This window comes from Saccopteryx bilineata, chromosome 8, assembly GCF_036850765.1.
Source record: "Saccopteryx bilineata isolate mSacBil1 chromosome 8, mSacBil1_pri_phased_curated, whole genome shotgun sequence".
Classification (NCBI taxonomy): Eukaryota; Metazoa; Chordata; class Mammalia; order Chiroptera; family Emballonuridae; genus Saccopteryx; species Saccopteryx bilineata.
The window spans coordinates 94,577,202-94,596,000 of NC_089497.1; positions in this window are offsets into that span (position 1 = coordinate 94,577,202).

Sequence of the window (18,799 nt, forward strand, 5' to 3'; positions counted from 1 at the left end):
GTTATATATAATAATTTTCTTTGTTTATTTTATGTCATTTGTATCATCTCTACACCACTTTGTTTCTTATTTTTACATTTGTCAGGTTTAAGTAAAACACTGCATTACAGTACACCTGTTTTAATATTTGCAAAGACAATTTTCTCTCGGTAGACATCTTGGAAGGGGTTTGACGAAAAATATCCAAGACACAAAATGCAAATTGCTGTACCAAGTCTGGGATAACAGTTGAAATGGTGCACATGGAGATGGTAGTGTTGCCAGAAGCTGGTCTGCACTGTCATATGCCCATCTGGGGAATGCTTGTGCTGCCAGAGGTGGAGCAGTCGTGGCTAGCGATTGTGGTCATAAAGTCAAATGGTCAAGTTGTATAGGTCGTAAGTCAATCAATATTTGTACCATCTTTTATTTTACCAGAACTCATTACTACTTTGGATCAAGCTATACAAGTCATAGGTTGTGATGTGCTTTACCTTGAAAAAAAGAAATCAAATTTTACATTCAAAAGACATGACATTAACTTATTGTGCTGTGTTGAAGTTTATTATCTTTGACTTTAAACAATTTCTGAGATTATGTAAACTTCATCTTTTCCCATATTTCCTTTGCACCTTTCCTTTTTTTAAATAGAGACAAAATGATTAATAGCTATAATATAGAACCATCTCATAATTTTATCTACCTTAGCTAACATTACTCTTTATATTTTATTTATAATCAATATGTAATACAAATAAAAATTAAATAATAAAAATTTTATGCTGTTTATGAAAAGGTATTCAATATATTCTGTGAAGACGATTTTATATTTATTGGATATTATTTGAATTATTTAATAAATATAAAATTCTGAACTGGTCCCCGATATATGTATACATCCAAAAATAACTTGGGAGCATTATAAGATCATTTACTTATTTAGTTGCATAAATTTTACCTGTTATATCTACAGTATATTTTTAAGTCTGAAGAAAATCACATATTTAAAATTAGTTATTATTAAATTTTCATCTAAAGTGCTTATGGTTAAAAATTAAAAGGTTAATATTTCTCTATGTTACAAAATATTTACAAAATATTCTGTTTTTTTCATAACATGTTTTCACTAACCAAGCTTATATTAAGTATCTACCATGTACAAACAAAAGGATGAGGTGTTACAGGAAAAGAAGTGGTAGAGAAAATTTTGATAGAGGAAGATATAAATGCAAACAATTAATGACTTACTAAATGCATAACTAAAATACATTTAAGAACTCTAACTTCATAAAATAGAAAATGTTTAATATTAGCTCCTCTGCAAAAAAAATTCTATTTATCAAAATAGAAAATTTTGAGGTTGAAATACACATTTAAATAAGGACTAGTTGAATACTCAATATATTCATCACAATAGCATGTTACAACTATTTTTCTCATTCCTTCTTTCAAATTTACACAAAATTCCTGATAGAAGTAAAATGAAGTAAATGAAAGTTTTTGTGAGAAAAGTTTAAAATACTGTAATATTAAACATTTAGGTATTTTTGAAAATAATGTTATGTTATAATAGGCTACTTATAGGCATAGAGATAGTCATTTCCTAGTTTCTGTTCTGTTGATTTTCATGTAAGTCAACGAGTAATGAACTTACTGCAAATAGGCTTATAAGTGAGCTTTAAAATTTTATTCCATTCAGAAACATATGTAGATGAACTTACTCTAACCATTTGTGAAAAATCACACATATGATTTATAATCATCATAATATATCTGATTTATATTGAAGGCAAGTACACAGTTGAATAGAAAATGTTTCTAATAACTTTGAACTGACAAGAAAATAAGAGTTTGGAAGCAGCCTGACCAGGTGGTGGCACAATAGATAGAGTGTCAGACTGGGATGCAGAGGACCCAGGTTTGAGACCCCAAGGTCACCAGTTTGAATGCAGGCTCATCTGGCTTGAGTCACCAGCTTAAACCCAAGGTCACTGGGTCGAGCAAGGGGTTACTCAGTCTGCTGAAGGCCCCTGGTCAAGGCACATTTGAAAAAGCAATCGATGAACAACTAAGGTGTTAATACAAAAAACTGATGATTGATGCTTCTTATCTCTCTCCATTCCTGTCTGTCTGTCCCTATCTATCCCTCTCTCTGACTCTATCTCTGTCTCTGTATAAAAAAAAAAGAGATTGAAAGCAATGGTAATTGGAAATTATTCTTATGAATAATGATCAAACATCTTTATTATATGCGGCTTAAGTGTCTGTTTGTCACCCCTAGCTTATTGGTTGCTTGCGTAACTGTACTAGGCAATGGGGTGAAGTTGCCACGGCATTCAAATAGTCCAGCCTTCTGGCATGCCACCTCACAAATTGAGGTTAAAGATTGGAGCAATTATTATGCTGTTAAGAAATCTTAACACCAGAAAGGGTCTTTGCAATGGTACAAGACTAGAGGTTCTCCAATTGAAAAATAATGTCATAATAGCTAAGTCTTTGACTGGCTCCTCTAAAGGTGAAATACATGTCATTCCAAAAATTGATTTGGCTCCATCTCAAACATGGTTGCCATTTCAATTGAGACGTAGACAATTTCCTGTAAAACTTGCCTTTGCTATGACCATCAATAAGTCTCAGGGCCAAACACTTAAGCATGTTGGCATTTTTTTACCTGAGCCTGCATTTAGACATGGTCAACTTTATGTTGCCTATTCAAGAGTTCATGAAAGAATGGACATAAAATTAAAAATAATTGATGGTCCTCTGCAAGGCGAGCTTAAAAATGATGGAAAGATCTACACAAGAAATTTTGTGTTAAAAGAGATCTTTGACATGTGAATTAACATTTTATTATTTAAATCACCCTTATTTATTGAGCTAGCGGTGGCTCTTAAGAAATGTACTGCCAGTGGTTTCCTTCATTGCACTCTACTTTAAGCAATTAAGCAAGTAGAAGAGGGAAACCCCATGGGGCAGTAAGCAAAGGGGCATCCTCGCCGCCTGCCCTGGGTAATTCAGTTTGAATTAGCAGACACCTTTGCACAAATCATTTTAATTACAATTTATAATATCTAGAACAGCGGTCATTTCATATGACTGCTGGGCTTTCTAGTCTAAAATATGCAGTCTTTATATGTTTACTTCTAATTACAAAAAAATTTTACATAGAAATCTGATGAGTTCTAAGACAGCATTCAGAATATAATTTTAACTGGAAATCAATTTGTAAAATAATTTGATTCAATTTTATTTTATTAATTTAAAATTAAAATTTGACTTAAAGTGAATTATTTTGTAACATATATGATTTTTATATTTTACTCATGTCATATAATAATTTATGATTTATGAACTGCTCTGGAAGATATTGAAAGCCCAGTCTGTTGACTTCTGAATTTTTAGATCTGCTCTACTTCACACTTGCAATTATATTGCTTCAAAATCTATTTGTCTTTGAAGTATAAAATCTCCAACTGTCAGAGAACAAAGGCATTTGGCAATTAATTTAATATTAAATCAGAAATCTATCTTGGCAGTAAGCAGAGATAATTAGATATGCATATTCCAATATACCTAATGCACTTCAAGTATAGGTTAATAAAATTTTCTTTAAAATTTACAATTGATAACTTCAAGACATATAATCAATTTATCATGTATCAGTATTCAGTAGAAGACTTCTATTTTTACAGATTTTGATTGGAAATATCAATGCTAGCTTTGGCAGTGAACATTTCAACTTCACACATCTATACTTCTGCAGTAAACAAACACTACAAACTTTTAAAGATAAAGAATAAATTGCATTCTAATTGAAACTGGAAATATTTGCATTCATGGGGCCTATCATCACTCAGTCAAATAAGTAATGAAGAGAACTGAATCTTTGTGAGTGACCTGAGAATATGAGGGTTCTGTACCTCAAATCTGTCTTACCATCTCATTTCAAGCCAACCTTTTTTATAAGGAAAAGAAAAGGGTGTGTAAAGGGTTTGGAATTTAGGGGAAAGTTAATTAGATAAAAGTTGCAGTTCAGAGATTTTTTTCCAGAGCTTCTTCATCTGCTGACCAGTAATTTTTTATCTGTTACCTTGTCAGCGACATTCAGTCCTTGGAGCACCAAAGTTTAGACACCATCTTGGTTGCCTCCAGATCTTCTGGGCATCGGGCACAAAGGTTGGTAGCAGCCCTGTGAATTCACAAAGGCTCATTCATGCATCCAGCTTCTGGAACAAAGCTTTTTACTTGTATTAATTATTAGTCCTAATGAGTATAACTAAAAGTTACTATTATTCAAGCTAGATTTTTATATTAGATTCCCTTTATCACACTATCAGTTTTAAATGTTTAACTGTACAGAAATAATGTGAATTATTTTTTGACTTACTTATGACAGTAGAAATTGAAATAAACAAGAGATATTTTGTAGATAGTATGTCTATTCAGAATATGTCTAAAATGTAACAGTACAAAATTTCATGTCTTGCAGAATTATATTCATTTATTATAACAAATGAGATCCCATTTATAGCAAATATCACCTAATAATAAGTTACTATCATGTAAATAAAAAATATTTTTTCATTTTCTACTAGACACACTTCAAATTACTCACACATCAAATCAATACTTAAAGAAGATGGTATGTAATTTACATGTTATTTTGTCATTTACTTAATGTTAAAATATAGTTGATAAAAATATTCATAATAAACCTTTGTGAAGATAGTTCAAAAGTAAAATATGGTGTGTGTTTAATAGGTGAGGATAAACAACTCTGAAGCATAAAGAATATGCATTATATACATTAGTAGCTTCCCAGTTTTAGTGAATACTTCTGAGAAAGAGTAAATACAATAAATTGTATCACTAAAACATCACAGTCTAACTAAAAAGTGAACATATATAACCATCCTATCTACAAATATTTAGTATAATATTTCTAATAATTAAAATTACTATTCTTATTTTTACTAAATATCTCTTTTAAAGAAATGGAATTTGTTGACTTCTTTGACTTTTTAATACTATAATATTTATGTAGGTAAACTAAGTATATTTATAATAAAAATAAAGACCTAGTAAAATGGAGCCAACATAGAAAAATTATGAATATACCATATTTTTTTGCTCCATAAGACGCACCTGACCATAATACACACCTATGGTTTTAAGAAAGAAAATAAGAAAACAAATACTCTGAATCAAATTGTGTGTTAAAATATTTAATAAAATATCAAATTTTTGCTCTATAAGACACTTTTCTCCCTCCACTTTTTGTGGAAAAAAAGTGTATCTTATGGAGCAAAAAATATAGTATCTAAGAGCTTGAAAAAAGTTAGATAAAATATTTTGTAAAATATAGAATAGGTACACAGTTGTAAAAGTAAACAATCAATGTGTTTGAGAAATGGTTATATGTATTTAAACATAATGTATTTAAGTTTATAATTATTTTATATTTATGTAATTTAGTGATGCAGCAGTATACATTTTTACCAAATGCATGTGGCTGTATTAAATAATACTATCTTAAAGCCAGACTAATGACACATTTCACTAAAATAAAATAAACTTTTTAGATAAAGAGAGAACATTTACTGTTAAATATATATATTTAATGTAATGAAAAAAGATTTGACTTTGGGTGATGGGTATACAATATAATCAACAGTTCAAATGTTTACCTGAAATCGATGTACTCTTATTGATCAAATAAGCTGATAAAGCTAATTTTCTAAATAAAAAAATATATATTATAAAAGTTGTTATAGTCAAGATTTTTTTAGGAAAATTAGTTCTCAGCATTCTCAATTCTAATAGTATGCTTAAGATCACAGCAGTCTAGCCTGACCTGTGGTGGTGCAGTGGATGAAGTGTTGATCTGGAATGCTGAGGTCACTGGTTTAAAACCCTGGACTTGCCTCATTAAGGCACATGTGGGAGTCAATCCTTCATGCTCCTCTCCTCTTTCATTCTATATCTCCCTCTTTTTCCTCTTTAGAATAAGTAAAAAAAAAAAGATGGAGTGGTAAAGCGTCGGCCTGGTGTGCAGACGTCCCAGGTTCAATTCCTGGCCAGGGCACACAGGAGAAGCACCCATCTGCTTCTCCACCCCTCCCCCTCTTTTTCCTCTCTGTTTCTCTCTTCCCCTCCCGCAGCGAGGCTCCATTGGAGCAAAGATGGCCCGGGCACTGGGGATGGCTCCTTGGCCTCTGCCCCAGGCGCTAGAGTGGCTCTGGTCACAACAGAGCAACGCCCCGGAGGGGTAGAGCATCGCCTCCTGGTGGGCAGAGCGTCACCCCCTGGTGGGTGTGCCAGGTGGATCCTGGTCAGGGGCATGCAGGAGTCTGTCTGACTGTCTCTCTCCGTTTCCAGCTTCAAAAAAATACAAAAAAAAAAAAAAAAAGATGGATCACCACATTCTAAATAGTGTCTCTCTCATTTTCTACAGAGAGTGTAGAGAATCACATTAGATTTTGGTCAGCACTGAAGTTGCTGCCACCAGGTTAAATTTTTCTCAATCCTCTATTAGAAGTGAACCTGACAAAGATTTCTTTGAGCAGAACTTTGTCATTAATCAAGAAAAATCTGTTCTTTACAAATTAATTTTAGTTGTAATCTTGAGTTGTTTTTTTTTAATCCATGATACAATAAATAGACAAGGAATAAAATACACCAACATGCATAGTTAGGTAGATAGTTAATATGAAACTTTCTGAATGTGGAAATCATTCAAAAATTTTGTCAATATCATAAGGGAAACATTTTTTAACCCTTACAAAACAAAGATTCTAGTATAAAGGGGTTAGATATTTACTTTTTTTCTTTATAGCTATATATTTTAGCAATTTTCTATAATAGCTAGGAGAACAAATTACACTAAGAAACAAAATTTTTGTTGCATCCACAAAAACACTTGTTCTTACCTAATTCAAGTGTGCTGATCACAAATCTATCATTAGTTTTTCTCTGTAAGCTACAATTTCTTTTGCAACTCAAGATTTAAGGTTTTCATCTTATTGTAAAATTTTTAACATTTAGTTTAACATAATGAAGTAGAATGTCCTCTTGGGCATCATCTTTGTGAAAATATAATAATTTATATAATGCAGTAAATACACTAATACACTAAAAGATATAATTGCATTAGAATTTGTCTACAATTTTGAAATAGAACATATTAAAACACTTATTTTAATAATAAAATTTGCACAAAACTTATTTAAAGTCTATTCAGGCAAAAATTTACATTTATATCTCTTGCATTTGTGTACTTGTTGAGAACAATCTTGTTTGGTGCTCCAGCAGTAGTCTGCCATCATTTAGAGCTGTAAAAAATTAGCTGCCCTTCTGTTGGACTGTAAGTGGTAACACCTAGCTGGCTGAGAAGACTACTGATATTATGACAGTAAACAAAGCATTTGTCTTCAGAAAAAAAGTTCACAAAAATTTGTTCACACTTCCTGAAATGAAATACTTTAGCTGACCAGTGAAGTACATTCTTTTCTTAAAGCCTGGAGGCCACTAACTCAGCTGCTTTCTTTGATAAACTCAAATCTCTTACTATGTCATTCAATTCAGGTTGGCTAAACTGCTGAGGGGTTAATGACTGCTTGGCATCAGAAGAAGACCAACACTTCAGATTCTACAACCATTTCCTCATGCATCTTGTCAAAATACACTTGATCACCATGTTCCCTTTCTTTATCATTAGAAATAAAACCATTAAAAACTGGAATCGGGAGTGTCCCAGAGTGTGGGATAGGTTGTATTGCTGAAGGAATATTAGGATATGCAATCATATGCTGTTTTTTCTTGCCAATGCCCTTTGCATGGATCAGACAGAAATAGTCTCTGCTGTGATCCTTATGTTCATGTCAAACCATGGGAATACCAAAAGGCATTCCTTTGCATTTTCCTTTTTTCCAGTCATGAAGTGTTTCCTCACAATTATGACACACAATATGAGGACCTCAATTCTTGTCTTGATCGCCAAGGGGAACTTGAAAATAGGCAATATATGCACGTGTCACAAATGATGAAATATTGTGCCTTTGACATTGAAGTGTTTAACAGCCACATATATAACAGAAGGTGTCAGGACTATTCTTACATTTACGCCTACTCAAAGAAGCCATAATTCAATCTTAAAACAAGATAAGAGGATGTTTTCATCAGATAATTTTTACATTTAAAAACAACTACAATTATGAAAAAATGATGTTTGTAAAACATTAATTAGGCCTGACCTGTGGTGGCGCAGTAGATAAAGCATCGACCTGGAAATGCTGAGGTCGTTGGTTCAAAACCCTGGGCTTGCCTGGTCAAGGCACATATGGAAGTTGATGCTTCCTGCTCCTCCCCCCTTCTCACTCTCTGTCTCTCTCTCCTCTCCCTCTCTCTCTCCTTTCTAAAATGAATAAATTAAAAAAAACAAAAAAAACATTAATTGCCTTGTGATTATGTTCAATCTAAGAGTCGTTGCCCTTTAACTCCAATTTAAAAACCAATGCATGCCATTAACTGAAACAAAAAATAATTAAAATTGCATAAAAACTAGAGCATGTGGATTTCAGATTTGGAATCAGTGAAGCAGAAATATATAGAAACAGTTCTAAAACCTCATGTTACAGAAAATGAAAAAAAATTGTTCCCCAGTGTTATCAATGAGTAGCTATTTTTAAAGAACTATTTGTTTATTATTAATTTATTAATATTAGTTTATTATTTCTATAAAAATAAGATGTTATATGCTATTTAATATAAACTTTTCTCCAAGAATTCCTAGTGAAAATTTTTAAATGTTACCTGATATAAAACCAATTTATTATTTTTAACCCTTTGAGTAGTAAACTTTTTTATGCTCGCTGACCTCCAGAAATGAGTTTTTTTTAAAGAATAAAATTAGTTCCAGTCACAGTTTTATTAACTTAAAATTATGTTTGTATCATAACCAATTTATGGAAACAAGAAAAACATACATTTGGTTTTTTGTTTTGTTTTGTTTTACAGAGACAGCATGGAGAGAGATGAGAAGCATCAATCATCAGTTTTTTGTTGTGACACCTTAGTTGTTCATTGATTGCTTTCTCATATGTGCTTTGACCATGGGCCTTCAACAGACTGAGTAACCCCTTGCTCAAGTCAGCGACTTTGGGTCCAAGCTGGTGAGCTTTACTCAAACCAGATGAGCCTTCTCTCAAGCTGGCGACCTCAGGATCTCAAACCTGGATCTTCTACATCCTAGTCTGATGCTCTATCCACTGTGATACCGCCTGGTCAGGCTACATTTGCTTTTTTTTAATGTTGCCTTACACATTTTAAAAATAAACATTTTTGTACAATCTTATTGTGGATGATCAGGAGGCACAAGAATGTACATGAATGTTTGTACTATGCAAAGGATTAAATATTTGAAACACAGAAATTATTTTTATGTACACAAAAATTATAGATTTTTATTGATTAATAGTCATCTTGATTTAAGTTTATAGTCTTAGTTAAAATATTTCAAATATATGCTTGTAATTTATTTTTACATACTGTTATTTTATTTCTAGAATACAGTTATCAGAAAAAAAATTCTGGGATAAAAAAAAGATATGAATATTATTTTCCTAGAAATTGCCCATCTAGTTCTCTTTAATGACATTGTGCATTTTCTACTACTTTTCAAGCTATCTAGGCTTTTTATATCTGATTACAGTTTTGGTTTAATTATTATGATTACCCCTTCAAAGATATCTGATGGTCTTTTGGCAGTTTATCATTTTCCTTCTAATCATGTTTAATATTTGTTTATTTTAACTTAATTTTGTATATTTTTCTTGTCTCCATTATTGCTATACTTTCAGCAGTAATTTTTTCTTCTTATGCTTCTTAATTTGCTTTTATTTCTGTAATGGCTTTATTTTATTTTTCAATATTTTTTTATAAATTACTCTGTTTTATTCTGTTACTTGCTTTGCTTCTTTAGACATTATCTGTGTCCCACTCATTTTTTATAGAAATAATTGCTTCATTATTTATTTTTATAATTTATTATGATATGCAGTCACTCTTTCTGGTAACATCTTTGAGGTAGTGTATTCTCTTTCACTTAGGATTATAGTTTATTTATTTTTGACACATTTGTTCTAATTTAAATGTCTATAAGGAGAAAAATGAAGTGGGCTTATAGAGGAAAATATGCAAACTTGGAGAAAAATAAGACTGCATTTGAGGAAAAGATGTGTAACTTGCTACAAGCATTGGCTAGTCTTTTTCTATGCTGATTGCTTTCAAAATATGTTAAAACAAAGCTGGTTATTTGAATGATATATTCTCCTGAGTTTCTTTACACAAAGTACTTACTACTAATCATTCATCTCTATTACTTCTAAAATTCTTAACTAAAACATATCTCACACTTATAGAAGAGTGGTTACCAACATTTTCTAGGGAGTATCATTGTTTCATTTTTCTGATTGTAACCAAAACTGAAATAGGTCAATGTCTTTAGGCAGTCTCTTTCCAGTATTGCCATGGAAATATCACTCCATCAGTGAGATAATGAGCTAATAATGAAGATAGCTGTTGAATAATAGTCCTAACAAACAGAAAGATGCACCCAAGAGGTGATTTGCTGGAAAGAACAATGACAACAACCAAAAAGTACATCATTCATGTGTAATGATGGAATAAATTGTGCATAATCTGACATCAAGATATTATGTTTAAGCATTGCCAACCTTGGCGCTGATTTGTGAGGTTCCCTGCACAATGTAAAACAGAGTGTTTATTAACTCTTCAGTCAGCTGTTGAATTTTCAGGCCTTAGAAATTAAATAAAGAAAAGGGTTCATGTTGTATGACATAACATGTGGCAATGTAAAGAATAAATGAATAAAATGGAATACACATTGTTTAGAGAGTCACTTAAAATAGAAACTATTATGGAAGTGGCACCTATGGACATTTTTTGCTTCATTTTTCAGAGCTGCTAAATCTGTTGCTAAACTCAGCTCAAGTCCAACTCATAAGCATCCTGAAATGATAAATACCTTGGAGTCAAAACACATGGACTTTACTTCCTCTTTGTAGTTTTTGCTACCTCATTTGCATATTGGAAATAACCAGTCTATGCTAATCTAGCCAATATTCTTAATTTTGCAATAAACAATTACACTTCTTGGTTTTTGCCTCTATACCGGTGTTTCCCAATGTGGGGCCCACGCCCCACAGGGGGGCAATTCGATAGTTAAGGGGGGCAATTTGAAAATGGACTTGACAGGACTTTAACTCTTTTGCCCCAGGCCATTTAAATGCAATGCTAGATATCGGTGCCAAATTTAACAAAAAATGCAATTCTTAAATAATTGTGGTAAATAATTATTAAGTATAATTTTGTTTGACGAGACCAAAATATCAACTGGGTGATTGGCGTCGTCAAGTAAACTTTGTCCTGGGTTCACCGTGGAACGAGCCATCTGCCACGGGGAACCCCGGACATTTTAAAAACTCGCTAAACAACACAGTTATTCTCACCTAATTGGCCCATCGCAACTTCTGTAGTGTTTCACATCATTCAGTTGGTGTTAATTTGAAATAAGTGTCAGTCAAAACTGTTGTAAAAGCTTATTGATTTAATAAATATACATATATATATATATTGAATAGATATAATTGGTAAGTATTTGATTTTATTTTTATCAATATTAAACTCATTATTAAGTACTTCCTGCATCGGGGCTAGAAAGCACTAATATTTTATCAATATTATTGGGGCTATAATAGTGCATGCACGACAATTTTAATTTTAGAAGCATAACTTTCCAGAAAATTTTGTCAAGTGGAAAAAATATAGATACCTTTTGATTTGTGGTGGTAGTGTAGTAAATGTGTTATATACATTTAAATAAATATGAATTTTTAGTATACGTTTACTCTATGTCACATTGAATATATTTTAACACATATTTTAATATTAGTTTTTAATTGATCTTATTTTTATTTCTTATAGCCCATAGTAAAATGAGTGGTGCAAGCAAGAAAAAAACTCATCAATATTCAGAGGAATATTTAAAATTTGGGTTCATACACGCTGTTCACGATGAGCGGATTCCTTTTTATCTTTTATGCCAGCAATGCTTGACCAACAAATCAATGAAATGAGGTTCTCTTGAGGCGCATTTGAAGGCGAAACATAGTGCTCATATTAATTCAGATTTGAGTTACTTTAAAACTTTAAAGAAAAATTTTGAAAAAAGAACAACATTAAAGTCTCTATTTATTCCTCATACTTCAACTAATAATCGTGTTCTTGAGGCTAGTTATCAAATTTCTTTATTCATCGCTAAAATTGGAGAAAATCACACTATAGGAGAGAATTTAATAAAACCATCAATATCAGCATTTCTTAAAACGGTTCTTGAAAAAGATGACAAAGATGTAAAAGCTATGCCACTCAGTGACAATACTGTTAGCAGAAGAATAGACGAAATGAGTGAGGATATTGAAAAACAACTTATTGAAAAGCTGAAAACAAGAAAATTCTCCTTGCAAATGGATGAATCAACTTTGAGAGACAGTGAGGCAGTATTGATAACTTATGTAAGATATATTGATAAAGGACATTTTGCTGAAGAAATGTTGTTCTGTAAAAGATTAGAAAGCACCACTACCTCCAAAGATATATATAATAAGCTAAAAAACTACTTAGATGTCAATGATATACCAATAAAAAATATAACATCTTGTGCTGCAGATGGTGCTCCCAATATGATGGGCAAGAAAAATGGCTGCTTAAAATGGATGAAAGATGCAAATCCAGAAATGATTCTTGTGCATTGTGTTACTCATAGGGAAAACTTGGTAGCTAAAAACATCTCGCCTGTTCTGAATGAAGTATTACATACAGTAATAAAGTGTGTTAATGCTATTAAAGCTAGTGCCAAATGTGAGCGTCTTTACAAGCTATTTTGTGAAAAACAAAATGAAGACCATGTGAGACTTTTACTTCATACTGAAGTAAGATGGCTATCTAAAGGAAACTGTTTGAAAGATTTATGGAACTGTTTGATACTCTTAGTGATTTTTTAAGCGACAAACCTGAAATGAAGTATCTGTTAACAATAGATGGTAAAGCATTTGTGAGTTATTTAGCCGATATCTTTGAAAAACTAAATATATTAAATAAGCAACTTCAAGGAACAAAGAAAACTCTTGTTGATGCAAAAGCAAAGATATTTGGTTTCATTACCAATATTGAATTATGTCAGAAACATATTAACAACAAAAACTTGAAACAGTTTCATTGGCTCCAAAAATGTGAAGTAACTGATACCGCTTTACTTGTTATTGTCAATCATTTGAATATTCTATTGGCTGATTTAAAAGAAAGATTTTCTGATTTAAAACAAATTGATTTCCCAACATGGATGATGCAGCCAATGTTAGTGGATTTATCTGATATATCAAATATACAGTATCAAGAAGAACTCGCAGAATTGCAAAATGATGAGTCAGTTAAAGCTTTATTTAATATCAAAGGAGCGATGGCATGGCTTTGTGAGGAAACAGAAATCAAATACTCAAATTCAACCAAATGTGCAAGAAAACTATTGCTACCATTTCCATCTTCATTTTTAGCTGAATGTGGATTTAGTGCTGTAAATGATTTACTGGTAAAAAGAAAAGAAATCGGCTGGATATAACACAACGTGGAGACTTGAGACTGAAGCTAACCAAATTGGAACCTAATATAAAATCTCTGTGCAGCAAGCATCAAGCGCAAGGATCACACTAAATTAAAATAATAAATTAATATAGAAAAATCTGTATTAAAATTATTTGGAATTTAAATTTTTGTTTTTCATTATATGTTTTCAAATTTTACTTACTGTGTTTTGTTAACAATTTCATAGTGATTTCTTCCTAGAACCTATCATTTATGTTTATTAAGTGAACAAATCAATTTTTTAATGTTAAAAATTATGTATGTTACATAGGGGGGGACATAAAAATTTTAGAAAGGTTAAGATGGGGCATGGCACAAAAAAGGTTGGGAAACACTGCTCTATACAGTCTCTCTTTCTTTGTCCCCGCCACCCAGCACAGAAGCAAAAGTAAATTTGTGCTTCTCTGATTGCAATACTTTAAGATCCACCCCTTCCCAAAGGGTTCTGATATTTACTGGTTAACATGTTTGATGATCCTAAATCACTGCTCTTTTTATGTGTAAGGTGGGTGAATTTTAAATGGCTGAAACATGTTTGGGAGAACACCAAAACTTTATGGGAGCAATAATATTCCATAGTAATTCTTTAGTGTATATCAGAGTGTGTATACTTTTTTATTATTGCTTTTAGAGAGACAGAGAAGGGAGATGGACAGCAAGAGAGAGATAGAGAAAGAGAGAGGGAAAACATTTATTTTTCATTCCACTTAATTCTGCATTCATTGGTTGCTTCTTATATTGGTTGCCCTGACTAGGAATTGAACACTCAACTTTGGCTTTGCAAATGGCACTCTAACCAGCTGAGCTAATACAGTACCATAATACTCATGTTAACTTAGCTAAAACAGTATTAAAAAATATTAGCATGTTTACTGAAAAATATGAGGTAAGATAGGCATGGAAGATATTTTATTTTAGCACTTAATAAATTTTGCATACACTACAGTCTTGTTAACTATAGGTACTGTGTCAAACAGAATCTTCTCTACACTTTATTTTTTTATGACTAAATCTTTATACCTATCTCAATTTCCCTCTCTACTTACCATCTTATAATTGCCATTGTAATCTTTGCTTCTATGAATTTGACAATTTTAGATAATCACTTAAGTGAAATTATGCAGGATTTGTTCTTATGATATTCTTTAGGTTCTTCTGGGCTGGTGTCCTCTGAGATGGATTTAGTTCATTCTCATCCGTGGACAGTCAGCTGATGAATATATCTGCTGTTTGTAACTTGATTATCTTGGATCTCATCTACTTTATTAATTTGGGTTGGCAGTCTTTATTTGTTATCCTTTATGATACCTCATCATTCTGTTTTGTTTCTAATTACTTGAATGTCCCTCTGTGACTGGCTTATTTAACTTAGCAAAATATTCTCCAGGATCTTCCATTTTGCACATTTGGCAGGATAGCCTTCTTTTTTTATGATTGAATATTATGCTATTGTATTTATATGCCATCAGTTATATTTATTTTTTTTTCAAGCAAGAGGAGGGAAAATAGACTCCTGCATGTGCTCCAACCAGAATCCACCCAGCAACCCCCATCTAGGGCCAATGCTCTGCCCATTGGTGGCCATAATCACAACTGAGCTATTTTTTAGTACATGAGGAGGAAGCTCTGTGGAGTAATCCTTGGCAGCCAGGGCCAATGTGCTTGAATCAATCAAGCCATAGCCTCAAGAGGGGAAGAGAGAGAGAGAAAAAGAGAAGGGGGATGGGTGGAGAAGCAGATGGTCACTTCTTCTGTGTGTCCTGACTGGGAATTGAACCCGGAACATCCACATACCAGGTTGACACTTTACCACTGAGCCAAAGAGCGAAGGCATGCCATTTTTCTTAATTTATTCATCTATTGATGGACATTTAGGTAATTTCTGTACCTTGTCTTTTAGAAAAAATGCTGCCATAAATGTAAGATTTCAGGTAACTCTGAGATTCTGATTTCAGTTTTTTTAAATATATATCCAGAGTTTGGATTTCAGGGCTGCACAGTAGTACTATTTTTAATTTTTGGAGAATTACTGTGATGTTTTTTATAGTAGCTGTACTATTTTCTATTTTCACCAACAGTGTACAAGGGTTTTAGTGTTTCCACATTCTTGTCAACACTCATTAAAACTGTATAGTATTGTCATAAACATAGATATATAGACAAAAAAACCAACAGAGAGCTCACAAGGGTGTTAAGAATTTACTGTGGGGAAAGATGGTCTTTTCAAAAAATAGTATTGAGAAAACTGGATATCTACATTCAAAATAATGAAATTGGTTCCCTATCTTTCACATATACATTCTACATTGGGATTCTTTTCTAAGTTGTATTAACTATCTTTTTACATTGACTTTTACCTTTCTAACTATAGCACATTTATAGAGGTCCTCTTGGCTTTTATTTTGATTACCTCTATTGACTTTGAAGAGCATATGGATATTTTATGAAGAGATTCCTGGGTCTCACCATAATAAACAGAGATTAAGGGATATTTAAGAATGCCAGCCAATTTCTCTTGCCAAACAATTCTTTACAGGAGATCACTGATATTGGAGAAAAGCATTGTGCAAAATATCTCCTTTCTAAATCTTAAATATGAAGCGACTAAAGATGTTTAAATCTGAACAAGTCAGGTTAAAACATATGCCTAAATTCTTGCCTTTATATCTGTGGTTTTCTCCCATAAGAACCACTGGGGTCAGGATAGGAGATATTTTTTTTTCTATCCTTTCACTACCTGGTTGGGAATTTCTTTAGCTTAAACTCTATAATCAGATCCTCAAGACCTAGCTCTTGATATAATAAAATCAAAGAATAAGTAATATAAAAATATTTATTTTTATAAAGCTTTATATATAAAATCTTAGTTTTTTATTTCAAACCAATTCTAATCATGAATATAATTAATAAATTATTTAGGATAATTAAATATTAAAAATGTTCCCTATATCTTTATATAAAATATATTTATGTAAATAAATAGATAGATACTCATGTATATAAATTTCAAGATATTTCCTCTAGAAAATAAACATGATTGTGTTTAAAGGAAAACTTGTCAAATATGCTTAAAAGGAGGAGGAATTTTAGAAACTTGATAGTGATAAGTAAATGAAGGTAATCCTTAAGGTCAAGTTTCCTCAACACAATATACCTAATGATCATCACCTTGATGAGATTTAGAACAACAATTCTTTTTAGAAAAGCTTAACAGAGTTTTGATTAGAATCTCAAAGTAGTTGAAAAAATGTTTTGCAGATTTTACTCTAAATTGTTTAATCTCAAAATTTTTTCTCTAAGCAGTAAGGTAGGGGAAAGAACTATGAGATCTTTGTATTTTGTATTCTTATCTGAAAGATTGGCAAGCTTAGAAAAATGAATGAGAAGCTGGGTATTATAAGAGAAAAAACTTTAGCCACCAACTCTTTCAAATATTACAGTATGCTATATATTTGAAATTTTATTACCATTGTAGAGTTTTAATTTTAATTGTTGCATGAGAAGACCTCTTTTCAAGTTCTATCTCTACAGTTTATTCTTAGAGACACATTACATACTCTTTTTAAATCTTAATACATCCATCTACAGATTTTTATAATGGCCCAGAAACACAGTGTATAATATGCAAAAAAATAATGTTATATATAATATTTGGAATATAATATGTTTGGATGTATTAACTTAATGGCATACTTATCTAAAAAAATCTGCTGTTTTATGTGTGTAGAGAACTCTGTAGAGAAACAAGGTGTTAAATACTGCTCACAAAAATTATGGGATATTTCAAAATAAATATGAAGCAATAAAGTATTCTATAATTTTGTGAGCAGTGTATATTTATAAGTAATTGCTAAATAAATAAGCTGATGAGATCACTTACAAAAATTAACAGAATATCAAATATAAATGAAATTATTTTTATCTAGATTAGAGTACAAAATATAATTATTTAATAGAGCACAGTAAACATCACCTCATTTTTCTTACAATAAAATTGAATATTGTTTTTTTTGTTCATTTATTTATTTATTTCATTTACATAAATTCTAGTTTCTCCCCAAATGCATCCCGTCTCCCCCATATTCCCCTCAATATCTTCCTTACTCCCTCCCAACAACTCCCTCCCCCCATCCTTTCAGGTTTAATTCCATTCCTCAGTTCACATTGTTTCTTGGATTCCTCAAAAGAGTGAGGTCATAAGATATTTTTCTTTCTTTGCCTGGCTTATTTCACTTAACATAATAGTTTCCAGGTCCATTAATGTTGTTGTAAAATATAATATTTCCTTCTTTTTCATGGCCACATAGTATTCCATTGTGCATATGTACCACTGCTTTTTAATCCACTTGTCCACTGATGAACACTTGGGTTGTTCCCAGATCTTCACTATTATGAACAATGCTGGCATAAACATAAAGGTGCATTTCTTTATTTGAGTCAGTGATATGGTGTTCTTAGGATATAGTTCTATAAGTGGGAGGGCTGGGTCAAAAGGCAGTTTTTCTTAATTTTTTGAGGAATCTACATACTATTTTCAACATTGGTTGCACCAGTCTGCATTCCCACCATCAGTGCAGGAGGGTTCCCTTTTCTCAACATCCTCACCAGCACCTATCATATGTTGTTTTGTTAATGAGCGACAGTCTGACTGTTGTGAGGTGGTATCTCATTGTGGTTTTAATTTGAATTTCTCTAATGATTCGTGATATTGAGCATTTTTTCCATCTCTCTATTGGCCATCTGTATATCCTCTTTGGAGAAGTATCTATTCATTTCCTTTGCTTATATTTTCATTGGATTCTTTCTTTTCCTGGTGTTGAGTTTTAAAGTACTTTATAAATTTTAGTTATTAACCCCTTATCAGATATATTGTAGAATATGTTCTCTCATTGTGTGGTTTGTCTTTTTATTTTTTTCATATTGTCTTTAGTTGTGCAAAAACTTTTTAGTTTGATATAGTCCTATTTATTTTATCCTGTCTTTTATTTCACTTGCCCATGGAGATAAATCAGCAAACATATTGCTGCAAGAGATGTCGGTGAGCGTACTGCCTATGTTTTCTTCTAAGATGATTATGGTTTCATGACTTACATTTAAGTCT